This window comes from Pholcus phalangioides, unplaced genomic scaffold (genome assembly GCF_987345545.1).
Source record: "Pholcus phalangioides strain wild (caught in Gottingen) unplaced genomic scaffold, Ppha-v1.0 ptg000022l_1, whole genome shotgun sequence".
NCBI classification, from domain to species: domain Eukaryota; kingdom Metazoa; phylum Arthropoda; class Arachnida; order Araneae; family Pholcidae; genus Pholcus; species Pholcus phalangioides.
In genome coordinates, this window is record NW_028301615.1 from 11,688,635 (window position 1) to 11,708,777 (window position 20,143).

Sequence of the window (20,143 nt, forward strand, 5' to 3'; positions counted from 1 at the left end):
TCAGCAAGCATGTTTGTTGACATACAAGAATACCACAATGAATGTATGAAACAGTATAGCTTTTTAGAGTTTTCAAACACGTGGCCATTTTGCATTTGCCATCGAGTAGCGACTGAATCTCTCTTGTTCATGTGTCCCGTAGAAGGAATCTATGGAATCCTTTCTATTATACAGCAATATAGTTCCATTTTAAATAGGACTCGAAAATGTGCCCTCGTTTGTACCGCACTTATTGAAAATGAGATGAAGAGTTTTCAGAATCCATTCATCAGAAGCTGTGTAATCCCCTAAATCTGATTCTCCACCTCTAAAATCAAATCAAATATCTTATAGACAATTTCAGAATAGTACGTCCCTCCATCAATCATGTAAGTCATATTATGAACTTCAAAAAATTTCTTTTATATATATATTTTTCGAATCCACTTTCTGTCTGAGCTGAAAGAATTTGAAATGCCGATTGCTTATCGCTCTATATTCGGATTCCACGAAAGGATACCTACTCCCTTCCGCGTATATTCCTCTCATATTCAATATACAATATGCATTACCAAATCTTAGTCATAGACACAGAACCGCTCGGTAAAAAGTGCCTTTTGTTGCTGTTGTATGAGTTGTGGTGTAATTGATCGTAGTACTGACGCAAATTACAGGTTTTGGTTTTTTGCTACCCCGCTGCCTTCCGAGCATGTTCCAATGTTTTTTTTTTTTTTCTTCTCTTTTTTTTTAGAAGCCCGGTGTCAGTCGATCGACTCTGTAATTCATTAATCAAAATTTGGTTTCCCGTAGGGTGATTATCGATACGATTAATAAGATTCAATTACTAAAAGATGTAAGGGGGTTTCTTTTTTGGATGTCAGGCATCTTCTTTTTTATATATATATGAGAAAATAAATATTTGACCATTCTGAACGAATAAAATTTTATTCTTAAAAATTTCTGCAACTTATCGATTTAAACTATATTGCTCGAAGAAATGTCTAAAACGGAAATAAATTTTTTAATGTATTTCCTTTACTTGGTTCCCATAATGGCATGTTTATGGCATTGATTGATGGGAGAAAACTTGGAACAAGATACTAGAGTTCGTGGCGAGTGTGTTCGGGTAATAAATTGATCGGTTTAAAAGCCGATCAGTTATTCATTGCTCTGTCAAACAACTCTGTTATACTTGTGCACTTATATACACGTTCGGTATCCTATATGACTTTTTAAATCTAATCGATTTTTGATGCAACAAATGTGAAAGTTTGAGAAATCTGCAGTACTGCGCTGAATTAGTACCTTTGTTATATAATACAGTACAGTATGCAATTATAATCATTCACGGAATTTTTATCCCATCACGAAAAAAGAAAGAAAAAAAAAATCAATGAAAATAAAAAGAAATCAGTTTTCATCCGAAACCATCCACATAGGCTAGAGAACTAGAGAACAAGGTCCCAACCGGGGGTGCGAGATGGGAAAGAACATGATGACTGATTATTCAGAAAAATTAAAATGAGGTAAAAATCGAATTTTTTAGTTCCTAAAAAAATGTGAATCATACCAATATTTTGACGCCTCATTTTCTTCTGACTTCTGCTCACAGAAATGTGTCATACGAATTTTGTGTTGTAAAAGCTTCGTTTTCGATTAGCGAATTTACTATTTGTTTCCCGTATTTTGGTTCAGAAAAAATATTAGCATGTTGCGCTTAGATTTGATACTGTCGTGAATATGACTCAGGAAAAAAGTCAAATAATTCAGGTAAGTGTCAAAGAAACATTAATTTATAGTTGTTGTAGCGGGAATCAATATAAGTGAATTCAATGAATATTTTTTTCTTCCAAATGTTAGAAATAGTAAATTTTTTTAGTTTCGTTTTTAAATTAATTTTCAAAGAAAATGAAGCCAAAATTCAATGTTAGGGCTGTTCAAGTATTACGTCAGCAAATTTTTAGCCATTTTTCACCCCCCCCCTTGGAGGAGTACATGGGGGGAGGGAGGATAGGAGGGCATGACCCCACCCCGACTATCAAAAATTTATTTTTTTAATGCAAAAAATATTTTTGTTAATTAAAATTTCGGAAGAAAATACCTTTATATGTTATTGTAATCAATTTCTGTAAATTTCAATGCTATTTGAAGAACTCCAAATTTATTTTTAAGAAATTCATTGCAACCCACCCTCTAAGCCATATATAAAAGGGTGGGTGACGACGTAAGCATCATCCACACCCCCCCCCCTCCCCCCTTGTCAAAAGTCAGGAAATCGGTAACCCCCCGATGCTGACGTAATACTTGAATTAACCCTTAGCCGTAGCCGAAAAGACAGTAAACAATAAATAAAAGAATTCACAGAAATTAATCATTGGATAATTAATAGTTAATCAACTGCAGAAAAAAAACCCCGAATTTTCCAACCGATAAAAAAATGTATTATCCAAAGTAGGCTGCGAGAAGGAAAAAAGGTTGGGAACCACTACTCTAGAGAAAAACTCCTCCCTACAGCACCACAACAAGGAGTTGTCCCTTACTAAACGATACTGGTGTCCCCTTGTCGAAGCAGTCGATTGACGGTGTATAAATAACTCGTAGTTCATCCTATCCATTCCGTTGAAAAATTTAAACACTTCGATCATATCCCCCTCCCCCGACACCTGCGTTCTTCCAGTGGAGGCATATTAAAGAAATCAAGTCTCTTTTCATAGCTCAAGCCTTGTGTATTAACAAGAGCACGCGTAGATCTTCTCTGCATCTCCCCTCCCCCAACCAAGTCTATGTTCCTCTGTAAGTAGGTTCTCCAAAATCTTACGGCACACTCCAGTCCAGGACGAACTAAGCCTCGGAAAAGCGAAAGAATGAATTTAGGAGAACGCGAAGAGACCTTTTAAGAATAAAACCGAGCATTCTATGAGATTTTTTGGCCACCGCTGAGCAATGTTCAGAAAACCTAAGCCGCTCGTCAATTAGAATGCAATGAATTTAGGCATCAGCAGGAAAACATTCATATTGCAACTCTAACATATTCGTATGTTTAAACGTTCACCTAAAACGACCAGCTAATGTAGATTCGTGATTGCAACTTGAATAGGATGCTTTCATTGAATCACCGATCAATAACAAGCAAGCATGAAATTGGGCACAAGTATCAAGCCCTTTTGGGTGTTCCGGTGAAAAAGTGCTAAGGTTTCGCTCCCGCGAAAAACAGGCTAAGATGCCGCCTGCCTTACGGGACCCATTTTTGGAAACGTCGCAGTATGTGGCCAGACGGTGAGTCCTGTGAGACGGGCCGCAACGTACGACCTCTGATCGGGAACTGCCAGGACTAATGAGAGGAGGAAGGACCCACAACAGCTATCTGATGCAGGGTTTTTTCACTTTCAGGCGTGGATCCAAAGGTGAGTGGTCTTACTCCCTTCCTCCTCCAAACCAAGCATTAATATTAGAAATAGTATAGTTCCGAATGACTTTTACACCCATTAATTGCCCCCTGCTCGTGTTTGATGGAATTTTTTAGAGCAGGCATCTTCAGCCACTTGTTTGAGAGCATAGCTCTGCTTATTGTAGAAAACTGAGAGGATTCAATTCTTGTGCGCGTTTTTGTGTACTCACGAGGTATAAAGTCAAGTCGACACATTAAATACCTCCTTCAAAATGATTCGAGTTTGAGCGTTATCTCAGAGTTGCAATACGACTGTTGTTTTTTCCAGTGATGGGCATATATGGTACTCTCAACGGGAAAAGTTTGAAGAGCTTTTGTAGAGGATACTATTGACTTTAAATTGACCGATATCACGTCAAGTCAATCTATTAAGGATGCCATTTTAACCAGTAAACCAATATCTCATCCTCGAGCTCTACTTAAAGCCATAGTTTATTTAGAAATACCCGTCTTTTGTTTTCGAACTAGTGACCAAAGAGACTGTCTGTCGATCTATTTCTCACCCTGAACATTAATGAGAAATGAAAGATACTGTAAGGACACTATAAGAATACTATATAATAAGGATATTAGTTTATTTTTTTTTCCGTTACAGAAGTGCCAACATAATAGCTCAACAAAAAAAGAGGGAGAGGAGAAGAAGAAAAAAATGTATGTATCACATGAAATCGACGTGCTTGCCGAGTTATGCAAAGCCAATTAAGTGATTAGTGTATTTATTCTGTTTTATATAGAGACCTTTCTCAAGCCTCGAGTGTCATATTTCAAAAAGGAACACCGATCGAAATAAAAGGCTAAGGCAAATAAATACCCTTCCGTACAATGAAGCTGAAACCTATTCATTTTGATGAGAAAATGTAATTAGTAAATGAAGCTGTTTTTTCTCGGGGGATACCATTTTTTTAATTAACCACGATCTCGGTAAACGAAAAGGGGAAAAAAATACTACGATTGATGTAAAAGGAATAATAAAAAAAAAGAATTGTAGGAAGATTATAATGAGGATTTCGTGAGCATATAAATACGAACTTGTTTACCGACAATCACGTTGCACGCCTTCATTTCTACTGAAGAGAAAATGATGATAATAATGCGAACAATCCACGGTAAATCTGGATCAAGCGCATTTTCTATTACGAATGTCAGGTGCAGGTAAACGTTGGCCTTGATGTTATTAGAATGGCCAGACATCGAGTTGGACAAAAGAACAGCCGTTGATTCAACGTCGTCTCGACATTATCTCTACTTCGATCGCAGCAGCAGCTTAAATTGTTTGACATCGCAGAATTTTAACACCAAGTCAAGCATGAAAATGTCAAGCTCACAAAAAAGCCAAGCATATTATGGAGTTCTCTTCGTCTACTCCAGGAAAGGAGGGAGGGGACAAATCTTCAATTTTTCTTGAGTGGCAAGCACCGTCTATGCCCATCTTCGGAAAAAGAGCACCCATATGGCAATTCTAACATATGCTCGAACTCAGATCCGCATTGACATAGGCGGATATAGACTTGGAAGTCTGGGGAGGGCACGGTCATTATTTCTGGGGGAGGGGCACGATGATGATGATGTAAATTCATATATGCACCATTAGATCAGTCAACTTCACCTTTGATGCCGTATCTCCGCCCATGCGCATTGAAAACACTGCTCAACAAAAAAGAAATTTTTTAATATCCTTAAGAAAATTTTAATGATTTTAGGGTATATTGGACTGCTGATTTCAAAACTGATGTTGGTTTAGCCGAATTGGCACTAGTTTATGAGATAATGATACTCTCATCAATGTGATTTGTATGCTGCTTACGTATCACTATCGAAATTTAATTTTCACTTTATCTCAAAAACTAGAGCTAATCTACCAAAACCAGTCCCAGATTCGAAATCAGCGCCCCAAAATCACCCTAAAATATCTTCGAGAACAGAATCAGTGTTGAGCAGTGTGATTAATTTTTGAATGTTGAATTAGATGTTTGATTTTGAGGCGTCCCGGACATTTAAAATCTATCTCAAGCATCGAGTCTTCTTGGAGGAGCTCCAGTGGATAATGCGTTGCTCGCAAGCAAAAGATTGAAGCATAGTTAAGGGAGCTGGCTTCAAGTCTAACTATAATATGCGAAACATTTGATTGAGTAACATAACAAAATAAAACAAGAGTTCCAGGGGTTCCAGGAGAGCAGGGACATGTGCATAGATTCGGTACAATGTAAACAACCAACAGCATAGACCCGGATGGCTCTGACTTGGAGATTTCTGTGGTGTTGCCACAAGGAGAAAAGTAAACAAATTATCAAATTATATATGCTGGTGGTGTAACACCACATTACTCCTTCCCTCTAATGAACAAAAGAGAGCGATATATAACGACAACGAAGTTTGACTGAAACGTGTCTGCCGTGGAAGCATTGGTTCATCGAAGTTAGCCACTGTCGTGGAAAAATGGACCCTTTCCTTTGGATGAGACGCCTGTTTGTCATCAGGAGCTCCAGTGAGTTGAGGTGTGTTGTAGTCAGAGTTTAATTTGGCGTTCACTATATGAGATGTAATACTTCTCTGTCCTTTTGATGGGAATTCTCATTGGCTTAGATTTTATGAACATTGTTCAGGTCGTCAAAAAATCGAATAGACTGCTCAGTTTTATTCTTAACAAAATGTCTTCGCGTTCTCCTAAAGTGATCCTTCCACTTTTCAGGGGCTTAGTTCGTCCTGGACTTGAGTATGCTGTACGGTTTTGGAGAACATACTTGCAGAGAGACAGAGTTGATTGAGGGGGTACTGACAAGGGATACAGGTGCTCTTCACTGAATCATTATTATTTATGTCTCTCAAGGCCACAAATCGCCAATGCCAGGAAATTGATGTCTACTGCCAAGTCACAAAAATGTGAATAACTAAATAACTAACTAACTAATAACTAACAATGAGCAAAAATGTGAATAACTAAAAAGAAGTATATGTTTGAAAAATCTTGTGAGATGAATACAGTATTTGTATGATTATAAATTTTTTATGATAGTCATAATAATATCATAATATAATTTATAAGCCATGAAAATATTCTTAATTCTTGATTTTAAAATTAAAGTTTGCCTGTGTGGTTGAAAATAAAAGGAAAAAAGCAGAACTTTTTGTAAAAAAAATGTCCTAACGACTCAAAATTATGGGAATGCCTCATTAAACACGGGTCACATGGTCACCCACTTTTTTCAATTTTCTGGCCAGCGAGTGGCAGAAATATCTGATAGCATATCTGACCGGAGGACTAAAAAGGTGGTTTGTCAGATCTATTCTAACCTCCCGGGTAAAAAAATTATCAGCAGTATATAAACCGCATATAGAGAAATTCCTCCGAACGTAGGCCTGTCATTCGCGGATTAGTAAAATACAGTGTTTTAAATTTTCGGAGACTTTTTTTCGGAAAACTTTCATATTTCAGTTTATTTCAGTTCTCAAAGAAAAACCATTTGTATTGAAACATCATATTCTGCAATCTTTTGACTGATATTTCTATAGCCATATGAATATTTAAATTTTATTGTACTACGTATTATGCAAGAAAGAAGTATTAAACAGGATATAAATGCCTGTGCAAATTTGGAATTCAAAAAAAAAAGGTGATAATCAAGTCTCAAGTTTCCGTGCAAACATTCATTTCTTAGATTCTTTCTCTCCATTGTGATAAAACAGGCATTTCAGACATCCAATAAACAGCTATATAAAAGTTTTCAATTACGTCTGGGTGTCTATAATATGTGACTGTGTGCCAATTCAATCATCTCCTGCCTCTTTCTTGCAGTCTTCATTATTTATTTTCTTTTACATAACTCTGCGTAATTGCTCAATAACAGTATATAACGCCATTTCACCCCTAACTCCAATTATGCCGCGACGGCATTTGTGTACATGTGAACAAAAATTGTGATATTAAGAAAAAAGCCAATTTTAAACATCGTGAAAACTTCGCCTCGTATATTATATCGCTGCCGGGGAATTGAACTTCCAAATTCGCAGATGGATACGTACGCGGAACAGACATGTTTATGAACTCGGCGAATAAGCTGAATCAAAACACCTCTGACCTTCGATATACGGATCCAAAATGAAGAACTGGTCATTGTATTTATTGAATTCCTCCGGTATCGAAAGAAGAATGGGCAGAAATCAATTCACACCAATGGTGTGATTGAATTTTACTCCGTCCCGAAAAGAGTAATCAAACAATAAAAATTCAATTATTAAAAATGGAACTTATTTTTTGACGCACATCTTAATCAATTCATCCGTTATTTAACAGCATCCTGGTCAAAAAACTAAGCGAATCACTTGGAATATAAACTTGAGAACCTGTCCTGTTCTCCAATGTCATAATTCTATCTGTTTTGGAAAAACGCACTTCCTGGTTGTACCGTTGATTCAACTATTTTATGCTTAGAATTTCTCATGTACCAAATTTAAGAGCAAGCTATTCAATAATAATAGCCTTTTAAAGTGAACGTACACTATGTTATACCGAGCAGGTCCTTTTAATTCATCTTCAGAGAGGAAACTGAAAATAAATAATAAACACCCCGTAATTATTATACGTGCTAGGCTAAAACAACAGCCCATGGCACGCGGGTCAAATGTGGCCCGCCGTCCATTTTGAGGAAATGGCTACTTTACATATAATAACGATTAAATTACCAAAACAAAAATATCGTTAAAGAAGAACCCACTGAAATCTGTACTGCTTTATTTAAAACTGTGAGAGACTTTCCAGAATCGATAGTGATGCTATGCGTTAAATACATTGAAAGGGCCGCTGTAATGAATTCGGGGGACCTGGAGCCCTTTTTGAAACCTATGATTTCATATACAGTAAAAGACCGTTGTAACGAATATGGCTTATAATGAGAATCCGGATATAACGAGTGATTTACAGGTGATTGTCAAAGAGCTAATGTTGCAATAAACATCCGCTTATAACGAGAATTCCGTTATAACGATGACTTTTCCCGTGATTGTGAGCTGTCGTTATAACAGACTTCTACTGTATTTCGAGAAGCAAAATTCAGCATCCCAAAGAAAAACATAATTACGGAATTTACAGAAATGCTGAAAAATACCTTAATGAAAGAAATAATTTCGTAATTAATGAAAATTTAAAATTATTGAAAAATAATTTCAGAATTAATAAAAGAAATAAAATTAATATAGAATAATTAATTAAAAAATCTTAATCGGTGAAAGAAGCTGTATGAAAAAAAATAAAAACTATATGAAATTTTTTTAATGAAAAAGAGCAATCATTTTTTCAGAGAAAATAACAGTATTTAATAATTTCGGGATCCCTGTTTAATAACAGGTAATATGTTTATAACCTGTTTAATAGCACTGCATAATTTGATGGAACGCGGACTTCGTGGAAAGTTTAAATTTGGCCCGCAATGTCTGAAAGGTTGAAGACCCCTGGGCTAAAATTTATTTTTTTCGAGGGAAAATATATATATTTTTAAAACTAAGATTTTTAATTAATAATTTCCTGATCGTTAGTTGACAACCCTATTGGTAAAAAACGCCCTGCGACCCCACAACCTGGTAAAGTGATTGATGATCATATGTGTAATAACGGAGTCTAGTGCGGCTTGATAAAACATAGAAACTCAGGTTGGCTTATGCCATCTTTGTGTGAATTGTGACGTCAGTATTATCGCTACAGCCAATCTGTGTTACCCTATTCTGCTCATTTTCAACGATTAGACATAATTTTGAACAAAAACCTGGTTTAGCCGTTCTAAGATGGAGGACGATGAGTCGGGTCAGTTACATAAGCATCTTAGGGAAGAGACTTCCTTTCTTTTTGACCGAGCACAACTCCAGTCTATCGCCAAGGGCAATTCACTACCGAATGAGTTGTGCCATACGTGTGCACCTAACAGTTTGAGTACGCGTGTAGTATGAATTTCTGCAACCATCTATTTCTCAAGCTATGAGTAAAGTGTAATGTTTGGATATATGTAGGCTTTTTTGTTGCTCTCTGTGGCGACACTTTATAACGGAGAGATCAGCTCGCATTCGCACCTCGAAATGGTGAACCATAGAAACCCAACTCGATCGACCCCCACTGTGCTGTTGCTGAGATTCGAACCCAGGTCCTCGTGATGCGAGTCCGTCACCATAACCACACGACTTTAGAATAGGCAAAATTTCGGCAAGTACAATGCATATAGGGAAAGGGTGGTGTGAGTGGTCATGAGGGAGGGAAAATTTACTCCATTCTCTCTCATCGTCCCGTCCCCCCATCTGAAGTCAACGCGATTCTAGAATATGCACTATTGGAACTTTTGTGTGTCAATACAGTCGTCCCGGATAACGTTATAAACGGATATCCCGCTAAAATGGATGAAACCTCCACCACTGATATTTCTCCCATGGAGGCAATGTCAAAGTTTCCCGCTTACTATGATAAGTTCAACGACTCTCCCCCGCTTAATCGAATATTACGCTTCTCACGTCAACTGTTAATACACATCAACCACTATACACATAATGTTCTCATTGAATGAAACATTTTTGGAATTAATGGAAAATATGTTACTGGGTTTAAGATAAATACATTTGAGAGCAGGTACTGACCTCTAAGAATTGTATTCAAGTTGTTCTTAATACGTATATTTAACTATTTTATTTTTATTCTCTGTTGAGCCAATAGACGGCGCTAACTTTTCTGACGAAAAGTAAAAATCTAGAATATTGTGATCATTGTAATTAAATACAATTTTCATGTCATTGTTTTCATGTCTGATTTGTTCGAGAAGCTTCATTAGCACTGTTTCTTCATCCGTTTTGAATTTACAAACTTGAATATACAAACTATAATAATGTCGTAAAATGGCAATCGAATTGTTCCCCTTAAAATTGGATACCCCGCTTAATCGGATATTGTGTGTTGAAATCGTTGATATCCGATTAAGCGGGGCCGACTGTATTTGCTTCTAGATCGTCTTAATGACTTCAAATGCACGTCACTCAGAAAAATTTTAGCTTTTTTTTCACATCTATATGTTCCACCCACCCCGAGTAAAACTATTGAATTGTGAAAAATGGAATGAATTATTGGGGGAAATATAAATTGATTAAAAAAAATTAATATTGAAGAATGAGCTTCTTCAATGATTTAGGGGACCTTTGTGTTTGGCTCACGGATGAACGCGGGCCTGGGCTACGTTGTTCCACCTATTAAAACGCCATTGCTTGTCCTGTCTCATTATAATGCTATAGAAGTAGTCATAAATGCATTTACAATTAAATTTTCAATGCTTCCGCAAACAAAGATATTTTTGATCGGTTTGGATGGAAATTAATCGATTTCGTTCTGGATGAAAAGAATGATTTTTGATCAGATGTTACCTTACGCAGAAAACGGATAATTTGCATAATTATTCGCACAATAACAATAATGGCCACTCGAATGAGCATATTAATTGCCATCGAACTGCCGTCGGACTCATTCCAAGGAAATAACTGTCTATAAATAATATGAAAGAGCCAAAGAAAATAAAATGCAAGTGAAGGGAGCCACAAATTTTTTTTCCCACGTGATGATGGGGTGGTGTCTTGAGGGTGGGGGCGTTGCCACAGAGTTGTTGTGTTTCTTTAGTAGTAGACTGGCTGACCCAGCACGACCTGACCCTTCGCATACTAGTCGTGACCCCGTTGGGCACCTTTTTTGTGGACGCATCTTCTCACAGAGAGAGAGAGAGAGAGCGACCCTGCGAGGCACATTCTTTCTCGAACGCATGACACTTTACTGTGGAACATGAAGATGGAACTCTCTCTGTCTCTGTCTCTTTTATTCTACAATATTTCCATATTTATCTGTAGCCTTCGTATTGATGCATTATTCAAGCATATGTGCACGTCACTCTTGTGTTATACGAATATCTTAAATTTGGGTTGAATCGATCCTTGATACCAGAAGTTAGGAAGTTAATTTTAAAACGAGATATTCTCATATTTGTGGGAGATAGAGGAAAAAAAAAAGAGTGATATTTTTTCTTCTTGTTTCGAATAAAAAATGTTTTCTAGCACTTTCAAGACAAGAGTGGAACCTTCATTTATAGCCAATATCAGGTGGTGTAAACTCTAGGGTTGCAAATTTTTCCCGGGGAAGAGGCAAGAACTTCCGTAATTTTAAAATCACTCAGTAAAAATGTTTCCTTCCTAAGTGCAATTCACGAGACAAACTTAGAGGTTATATCAGACTCCTAAACAAACATTTTCGGTCACAGAATGTGCGGTCGAATCAGCTACCGGAATAGCAAAGGCGTTAAAGGGTGTTTTTAAAGAGTGCAGAACAGCACTTCATCAGAAGCAAATACAATATTTTTCTGACGGTTGTGCTGCAATAAGTGCATTCAACCATTCGAAGTTGCAGGCTATTGGAATGTGATAGGTCTTCTCGCAAATTCTATCACAAGTCATTATACCGCTCGATCATTGTTTGGCGCACATAGCCTTGATGGTCCTTACGCCAATAAAAAACAAACTACAAGACACTCTCAATTTTTATTTTTTTGCAGGATCTCTTGCCAATGGATTCTACACAAGAGCTATTTTGGTGAGTTCAATGGGAATTGAATTGGCCCACTAGCTTTTCATCAATTAGGCTCAAAAACATTATAGCTCGAAAATATTTTAAACCTACATTGTAATGCTGGAAAAATGTGCAAAAAGTATTAGACAAAAGTTTCCCTTTAATATAGAAATACAGTCGGCCCCGCTTAATATGATAATTTCAATTACTTTTTCCCGCTTAATCAAGTATTATGCTTCACACATCAACTGTTAATGCACACACTACCACTATACACATAATGTTTTTATTGAATGAAACATTTGGAAAATATGTTACTAAGTTAAGATTTAAAGAATAAAAACAAATTTGAGAGTAGGTGCTGGTCATTTTTGACCCCCCCCCCCCCTCCCGTCGGCAATAGTCAGCAGCGTTTCGTCAGCTCTGCCCCTTACTTCATAACGCATATTGGTGGGATCAGAGACGTACGCGGGAGGACGGGGCATAGGAGGGTTCGGGCCCTCCCCCCTCCCCGAAAATCAAAATTTATTTTTTAATGCAGAAAATATTTTGAAAAGTTTAAAATTGCGAAAGAGAAAATACCTATATATATATGTTATTATAATCAATTTCTGTCAAGTTCAATGATATTTGAAGGCAAAGAACTCTCAAAATTTCTTTTTAAGAAATTCATTGCGACCCACCCTCTAAGTGATATATCACCCACCTCACCACCTTTGGCCAGCGAACCAAATGTGGCCTGCACCCTAAAACCTAATTTTGTGAAAATTAACTAAGTGGCACACTTACAGATTGTGGCACATTTCAGATCACTCAAGTAGGCCCATGGCACATTCACAGATCACTTAAGTGACCCTTGACACAATTCCAGAACACTTAAGTGATCTGTGGCACATTTAAAGATCGTTTGAGCATGATCGTTGTAGCATGTGGCGCAGTTGTAAAGCACTTAAGCTGCTCCCAGTGCGGTTGTAAATCACTCAAGTTACCAGCTGCACATTCCCAGGTTACTTAAGTGGTCCGAGGCATAATTGGATCACTTGAGTGATGTGTGGCACAGCTCCAGAGCACTTAAGCGGCCCGAACATATTGCCAGGTTACTTGGATCCGGGAAACATTTAGAGATCACTAAAAGAAGGGGACTTATCAATAGGGAAAATGTTAGTTCATGTACCCACAAACTAGCGAAAGGTTTTGCTCGTTTTTAGCGTACCGAGTAAAATTTCATTAATTTCATTTCATTTGGATATTTTGATGTGGGATTTATTCGAAAATCTTTATTAATATTGATCATTCATCGATTCTCAATATACAAATTGTACTAACATTGTAAAATGACAGTCTACTTGTTCCCCCACATAATCGGATACCCAGCTTAAATCAGATATTGTGTGTTAGAATCACTGATATCCGATTAAGCGGGGCCAACCGTAATGGTATTTTTGGGCTGAATACTCATAAATAATAAATTAAACGAGTATGTTTAGATTGAGTTCCAAGGAGTTTCGGTTTCTTTTTTTTTTTTTTTTTTGCATCCCGAAACTTTCAGTGACCTACGTACCTAATTAATACAAGTTCCTACCCATAAAAAATTTGAAAAATGTCTTAAATAAATATAAAAAATGAAGAGAGATAGTCTCTTGACGTGCAACTGCTTTAACATGTTCACATCATCTTCACACGTGAGTCTCCCTCGTCTTCACCCTCACGAGACAAGGGGCGTGTGAGACTTGTGGCTTCTCGTCACATCTTTTCATCGTCACGGCAATTTGATCAGGTAAAAAGAAAATGTGTTATTTATCCCTTTGATTCTATTTTTTACCCTCCGCGATTGCTTTAACAAGCCAATTGTGTGTCTTTCTTTAGCCGGACACCCTCGCCTTACCATTGTTCTTCATTTTACAAGATCAATGGACATTGAGAAGAAATGATCGTTTTCTTTTCTCTCGCTAACCCCGTCTCAGTACCAAAAAATCAACCTCTCTCGTAAACAAGAAGTTGGTTAACTTTTTTTAAATTTTTTTCATTCCGAACAACTGTTACAAATGTTTTTTGCTAATAGGCTTGATTACAGTTGCTGAACGTATGTGTTACGATAAATGTGATAAATCCGGTTATTATGCACAATAACATGTTACTATATAATATAATAGCCAGTTTTTATGCATAATCGCCGACTATTTTCGTCGGAGACTATTCATAACACCCAAGTGACGCTCAGTGGGGTGTTCTGCGGAAAACATGGCCGAAATCTTTACTCGCCTTGAAATACGTTGCATATTCTTGAACGTGTGGGCGCGGTAGCCCGGTCGATAAGATACTCGCCTAAAGTACCAAAGGATGTTTAGAGGTGTCGCGAGTTCGATACCCGGTTCGTCCTTGTCAGAAAACTTTCCTGACACAGGGGTACAACAAAAAAACGGCGACTTGACCGCAGCAAAAAATTGCTACCGCAGGGAGTTCCCCCATCGAGGGGTTAGCGCACCAACCTCTCGACGAGTATAAAAAACAAGCCTGCCGTTCGGAATCGGCAATAAATTGTAGGTCCCGGTCTAATTAGCCCTCGTGTGCAGAAAATGACCGTGGTGCGACAAAAATGATCAAATGATCTTGAACGTGTTTGGAACAAGAAATATGCTTTTTTAACGGCAGCGTGCAGATTATGGGATAAAGGGATTTTAAGAAAGCGAAATGAATAAAAAATGATGTGTTTGTGTTATGGTCATTGATAGAATTGCGAAAAAAACATAGCATGGATATGTTCATGATATATCCCATCGTAGCTTATATAATATTTGAATTGGTAACATGTTAGAATACCGCCGACATGGCATTAAAAAACCTATAATAACAAAAGTTCTGCATAAAAAAAAATTAATAAAGAATTCGAAAAGATTTTGCATTTAAAAAAAGAAGTAAAAACAGGAAGTCACAAAGCAAAAAACGGATTTTAAGCGCAGAAAGTAGTTTGTAATGCATGGAAAAATATTTGTGGTCTTGGTGTGAAATCAGTCACAACTATTAATGTATATCTTAATAATATCATCATCATAATTATGATTTATTAACAGTATCACTCAAATAGTCAAAACTAGTTTCGTGTTATTGAAGACGTTTTGCGGTAATCTTACTTTTTTCTTTCTTCGCTGCTTATCCATGCTCTAGGTATGAATGGACCAGAAAAAATTAATAATTTATGCAGCACATCTTGAGAATTTTTGCAAGAAATTTTTTCGAATTTATTTAAGTTTTTGAGGCATTTGTGTGTGTGTGTGTGTGTTGTTTCCTTAATGAATCAGTTGTTTTCCTTCTTTTTGTTCTCGTATTACTTTAAGCAAATTCTGATATGTTTGCGCCATCGATTCCTTGTGCGTACTTCGCAGAAAATAAGAACGTTTGTTTAGACCAGTCGAGATTTGCAATTTGTTCTTTTTGGCGTTTTCTGAGCATCTCTTAGTTTTAAATGCTTTATTTAAGAATTTGAAACTTCGTTTTGTGTTAATATTTTAAGCGATTTTATAAATCGATGCATTTTCTGCTTAAAATTTGAGCTACGATCCTTTATAAATATTTCGGTCAAATCTCTTTTTTTTTAAGAGTGAAGCACTTAGAATTTGAAACTAAAAAGAAAATCTGAAACATGTATTGCAGTTTTCAATTTTAAAGCTCTGATCAATAATTTGCCATTTTTGAAAAAAAACTTTTTTAATTCAAATCTATTCTGCATTCATTTAGGTAAGTCTCCATGGCTATGGTATGTTGAACAAAAATCGCTGCGGAGTAACAGATATCAGCAGCTAATTTCACTTTTTTAATAAACTAAACATGCTGAAGTATGTTGAGAAATAAATTTCAAGGTGACATATCAGGACATTTTTTTTCTACCTCTACTCGTGGCGGTAAAAATTGGTGAATTTGATGTCGACTGCATCAAATTCACCAGGTGCGCTTGAGTATTATGTATAATCATTGGTAAAGTGCTTAAAAAATTTTATTTTTCAAATTTCAGTGTAATGCATAATCGCCGGTAAAAATGATAAATTTATCAAACTTACCGAGATGATTGGCGATTATGCATAACAACTGGATTGATCACATTTACCATGCATTACACCATTTGTCTCTAATGAAGTGTCACGCACATAAGTAGTTAAAAACGTTTTGTGGCCATGTGAATTATCAATCCACTGTCATGAATGGCAATAAACGCCAGAACTTTGCCACTGGACTTATCCCGTTGCCGAGATCTTTTCCAGCCCAGCTTCGTGGCAGAGTCCGGAACACTTTATTTTGTGTCAATAAAAAAAAAATATAGCATACAAGATTTTTAAATGGCAACCCTCGCGCCAGCCAATATCATTTCGCCGATGGAGAGAGAGGGGGAGAGAGAGAGAGAGAAAGAGAATAAGAATAATAATATCCCGATATAGCGTTTCGATACGGCTGTTGGCCACCTTCTCGTCCACCTGAAGAATAAATGTGACCACGGCAGTCAGTGACCAGAGAGAGACCACCTTCCACACACCCGCTTCGGTAAACAATGGAGAGGGCAACCGTTCGGGTTGTGGGAAAGGGCCATGTAAGGCCCCGCTCTGCAAACGCCATCGTCAACTTATCACTCTTCACTACGTTTCAAATGGAACAACAAGTTGTCTGATCTCCGTCCGGAGGTCAAAGGCGCGGTTTCTCGACTCTGATGAAGGAAAGAATAATGTCCTGTCCCTATCTTTCTTCGTCCTCTTTTTATTTGGTACTTGTGATGATCATGAATGTAGGAAGTTGACTTTTCTCTAGTCACGTTAGTAAACAGCAATTGGGAAAAGCTTACAGCATAAAATTCATCGATGCTCATTCTGCATTAGGTAATACAATCAAACCTCATTAATGGGTCACTCATGGGAAAGCAAAAATATCAACTCGAAAGCGGAGTGACCCGATAAACGGAGTAAGTCATTCCTCACTACTTCCTATACCCCCATTGATGCATTCATGTGCACAAAACCACATATTAGTACTTCAAATGTGTCCATTCATGTAAATTTATTAATTTAAGTTTAACTACAGTGAAACCTCGATATAACGATACTCCGCGGACTTAAAAAAAAATATCGTTGTAGAGGGATTACTGTTCTCTCTCGTAATATCGAGAGGCAGCAATTTAACATTTTAGTATATATATGGACATTCCCAAACGAGACGTCAATAGCTTAAGTAGATGTTTAATAGTTTTAATGCAAATTGCACTTATGACCGATGCCCTTTTAGTGAGAGTTGCACCGCTGACCAGTTAGTTATTATAACATAAACCACAATTCTCACCTAGTCTAGCACATCCATATTTGTTATGGGCATCTTTTCTTCAACAGCCCTCTGTTGTGGTCTTGTATTTGTATTTGCTGTGTTGGATTGCTGTTGCACATACGTCAATCCTCATAATATTTTGTATATGCCTCAACGGGCGGGACAGTACTGCTACGCATTCTGCCGAAAAAACGAGCCGAAAAAATATCATTGTGAGCAGCGTTTCTCATAGTGTGCTTTGCGGCTCTTAGGGGCGTCGCCAACTTTTGTCAGAGGCGTAAGCTGGAGATTTTGATTTGTGTGCCTATTCATGCTTTGAAGTGATTCTTTTACGAGTGAAAATATTTACTAAACTGTACTGGGCAAGGGAGCCACGGTTGACAAAAATTTGAGAACCACTGTTGTAAAGGGATTTTGAGTATCGTTGTACAGAGTTTCACTGTACATTAATTTATATTATTCAACTCTACTATGCCTTCCATTCCAAAATCGTAAAATTCCGCAAAATGCCAAGGTAGGTTCATTTTGATTGCAGTAGACTTTTAATATTTTTCTGTTTAAAAACTACCCCAATAATAATAATAGTTTAAGTACATCAAAATGTATTGAAAAAAAAATAAAAATAGCATTAAATTTTTACCAGTACTTATTAATTAAAATTACAATTGAAACTACACACTGTTTACTAAAAAACACAAAGAACTTAAAACTAATTTGCTTGCATTTTTTCGAAGATTTTGAATGGATACGCTCTGGTATTCTGTTCCTAATGATTCGAGAGGAAAAAAGTTGAACATTGGGATCGTACTTTCTGAGCCCTCAAAACGCATGCTTAAACCTGGGTATGGTCTGGAGGCCCAAGGTGCAGAGAGGGAAATCGTATTAATGAGACTAAAAAATTCTATAACAACGTACAAGGTTCTAAATTATCAGTGACCAACTTTTGCACTTTGGTAGGATGATGCATGAACATGAAAATCGAAGGTCCATGTCGCCGGGCTTCTTTCTATCTTGGAGCCGGGTGGTTGAATTGAACAACCAAGCCTTCCTTATACAGGGTGATTCTAAATTCATAGGACGAACTTCGAGAGGTGATATCAGACCCTTAAACAAGCATTTTTGGTCATAGAATGCGCGGTCGAATCGCAATAGCGAAGGTGGTAGACGTTATTTTAAACAGAGTGCCCTTATATTAAAGTCACCAAAAGATCAAATATCATATTTTTCTGTCGGGTTCACTGCAATAAATGCAATCAACCATTCGAGGGGTATTGCAATGTGATAGGCCTTCTCATGGTGCAACTTGGGTAATGCAAATTCTACCACAAGTCATTATACCGCTTGTTTGATCGTTGTTTCGCGAAGCGAAAGTTTAGCAAGGTTAGCGTAACGTAACCTTGATGGTCCTTGCACCAATAAAAAACAAACTACAATACAATCTGAAGGTGCATATGCATCCTTGAATGGTTAAGGGCACATATCGCAGCAAATCCGTTGGGAATATCCACCTGATATTGCGTCACCCTGTGAAAAAAAAATCGTATTGGCTAAGATATTTAAGATTCGCTGTATACAGAAGGATGCTTATTGGAATTCGTACGGATGAATAGTACTGCATATGTTATAAAGATTGTAGCAGGGATCAAAATAATTAAAGGATACACGGAAAACTGGCTATATATAGAGATGCTGATTTTTTGGAAAGAAAAATTCATCTCTACCTCCACGGGCATTCAAATCCTCGTCTCTAATATGTCGGACGAGTGCTCTGCCACTAAGCTATGGGTGCAGGTAAAATATTTCTCCCTTGGAGCGTATATATGCTGAACGGTGCGTGCGATAAACACTCGCAATGAGCAGCTAATTGTTCGTAAATGGCATCAAGACCATCGGATAGCGACATATATGTTCAGAAAGATGCATATCAGTGTTCAGCATATATACTCTCCAAGGAACAAGTATTCCACTTGCTTTCACAGCTTAGTAGAAGAGCACTCGTCTGGCATATGAGAGACCCTGGGTCAGATTCCCTCGTGGGGGCATAGATGACTTTTTTCCCCCAAAAACCAGCATCCCCATATATAGTCAGTTTTCCGTATATCTTGCACTAACAAGAGTGGAGAGAACATCTTTCTATGCATAGCAAAATAATTATTTAATTTGGATGTCGCTGACCTCCCATGTTGCTCGTACGAATGATAACGTTTGAACGAATCGTTTCGTGATTTGAAGCAAAGGTGAATTTTTTTGCTGGCCGACCGAAAAAACGAATTCAAATTCGTCAGACCACGCCACAGTTCCTGGTAATTCGCATGCTATCGTGACTCTATAAATCATCTCGATTATATAACGGCGCTGTCCCTTCTCGATCTATCTGGCAGAAACGACCCAAAGTTTCTGCTCTATCCCTTGCCCTTATCCAACAAGTAAGTGCACACACATTGCGTGTTCACCCTCCCCTTTTATTTTGTTCTCTTTCTTTTTATGAATGATTGGCTTCTTTCCTAGGAAAACCATCTCGTGACCATGTGAAGCTCTCGCTTTTCTTCTCCCCGAACTGAAAAAAACAGCACCGATTGGGATAGTCTATGCATATTTGAGGGGTGGGGCCCTTCATTGCGAATGCACATTGGGTCGGCCGAAGGGATTCATTAAATGTATTCATCAATTTCAAATGCTAAATATACATTCTACAAACCTTTCATGTTATTCCGTAGCTACGAAGAAATGAATACTTACTTTCGCATTAGTTTTGGCAATACAGTACCGACGCTTGATGCACGAATATTGATATGGGAGAAAAATAAGAAAGATTACCACTGAATATCATTCAAAACATAAGT